This window comes from Sprattus sprattus (assembly GCF_963457725.1).
Source record: "Sprattus sprattus genome assembly, chromosome: 8".
NCBI classification, from domain to species: Eukaryota; Metazoa; Chordata; class Actinopteri; order Clupeiformes; family Clupeidae; genus Sprattus; species Sprattus sprattus.
Window position 1 is genome coordinate 34,256,843 of NC_137927.1, and position 2,500 is coordinate 34,259,342.

At 43.8% G+C, this 2,500-nt stretch overlaps 1 protein-coding gene across 1 annotated transcript in view; it reads right to left on the reverse strand.

Moving 5' to 3' along the window:
* mapk8ip1b (mitogen-activated protein kinase 8 interacting protein 1b) overlaps positions 1 to 2,500 on the reverse strand; it is a gene marked incomplete at its 5' end in the record, with an annotated part of 43,768 nt that overhangs the window by 15,638 nt on the left and 25,630 nt on the right. The window lies entirely within an intron of this gene.

The following is a 2,500-nucleotide window of genomic DNA, read 5'->3' on the forward strand; positions in this document are numbered from 1 at the left end:
AGTCTGTAGAAGATATCATTCAAAGGCAGAGTAGCACACCTTTCTGTCACATTCTGGAACAATCAGTGCTTATTAGTGTTGGGCCATTTCATGTCCATTATGTTTTTGTTTCATGTTTATGGTCCTGGAAAAATCTGGCTTTGTGAATGTTAGATTGGTACAATGTGTCGTGTGTGGTTCGTGAATGTTAGATTGGTACAATGTTTCTGGTGTGGGTAAGATTGGTAAAATGTGTCTGGTGTGGGTTGCCAACCCCACATTCTTTGAGCCAGGTAGACGCAGTCTGGCAATACTCAGTCAAATCCATTTAATCACAAAATACGCAACTTTGCACTCAGGCCTTGACAGCAACATGTCCAAGTGAAATGGTCTTAAACTAGATACAACCATTTTGAAGGCCCTCTATAGGAATAATCTGATTAAATACATTTTAAATTAGCTGGTAATTCATTTGATTAAAAGCTAATTTAATCAAATTTAATTGGATTTCACAGTTACGTTGTATACTTGTCATGAGAGTAGCTACCTACTTTTGATGAAAGTAAATCGCATGTCCACTTAGACCTCTGGAACATACCTCTACCCATCTAAGTCCAGGTCTGCACCCATTAATGTCAAGTTCAGACAACCGTTCATTTAAACGAGAACTCCCAGCATGAGGCGTAATCTTGTTAGTGCTCTGAAGCATCCTACAGCAAGACAGAATTACACACACACACACACACACACACACACACACACACACACATCCTACAGAAAGACAGAATTACATAACCCACAGAGTCCCACCTCATAGTGCATTAAAACACATCACAACAGGGATGTCAAGTGACTTCACATTCCCAGCTCCAAACCGTTACGGACAACAATGGAATTGATTGTGTGTTTAGAGCCATGACCTCAGTGAACATGTTCAAGTAAAGTATTCATATGATTGCCTCCTCCCAGATCACAACAACATCACAAGGAAGGATAGGGAGGATATCTTACTCCTCCAGGAGCAGATGAACTACTCCTCATCACTGAACACACACACACACACACACACACACACACACACACACACACACACACACACACACACACACACACACACACACATTGCACAACCTTAAGCCCTTGAGGACAGTCAGCCTGGCAATTATTCCAATGAGGCGACTTCAGATTCCTTCACATGACAGTCACTTACGTACACACTGTGACAAGCACAGACACACACACACTAACCAGGAGACCACACAACAAACACAGTCATACACACACACACACACAGAGAGACAAGCACACACACATCAAAGAAGCCACTGTCCAGCTTCCTTGAAAGACAAGATCGCAAAGCGCCAAATATAGCACTTCTCTGATTCCTGTGATGACAGATGAAGTGTGAGTGTGTGTGTTCATCCTCCTGAGACAAGGTTTTAATACTGCCTGTTTGATCTTTTGTCTTTTAAAACCCAGTCACACACACACACACACACACACACACACACACAGTAAAGACCCACACAGACACACATCCAGCCCTATGGATAATCTACAGGGACGTCCAAGTTCATTAAGCCAGGAGGTCAGTCGGTTCAGTGAGTCAGATGAGTGAAGGAGACAGCCCAGCTCACCAACACACACACACACACACACACACACACACACACACACACACACACACACACACACACACACACACACACACACACACACACACACAACACACACACACACACACACACACACACATACACATATGCCCTAGTCCCCCACAGCCCGAGTCCCTTAAACACAGACACACACACACACACACACACACACACACACACATATGCCCTAGTCCCCCACAGCCCGAGTCCCTTAAACACAGACACACACACACACACACACACACACACACACACACACACACACACACACACACACACAGCCCAGGAGCAGGCACATATGCCCTAGTCCCCCACAGCCCGAGTCCCTTAAACACAGACACACACACACACACAACACACACACATACACAGACACACACACACACACACACACACACACACACACACGCCCCAGTCCCCCACAGCCACAGTCCCTACAACACACACATACCACAACACGGCTCTCCAGATTCCATCTCCAAAAGGCTTTATACGACGACATCCTCCCTCAAACAGCTTACGAAAACACAGACACATGAATGGACACATACGTACACACCTATACATACATGCATACATACATACACACACACACAAAAACACATACACACACATACATAAAAATGTAGAGGAATGCTATGAATCCATGAATGGTATCGCAAACACTCTGCATACACATATAAACATTGTATTTTTTCCCCCAAACACACACACGACCATGCTTAAACACCTATTTATATTTCTATATTCATTCCTTAGATATCAATAACATCTGTAAAATATTACAACACAATGCATGTAGAGCCTCAATAACAATTGCACATATGGTCCACACACACACACACGTACAGAAGCACACACACAGA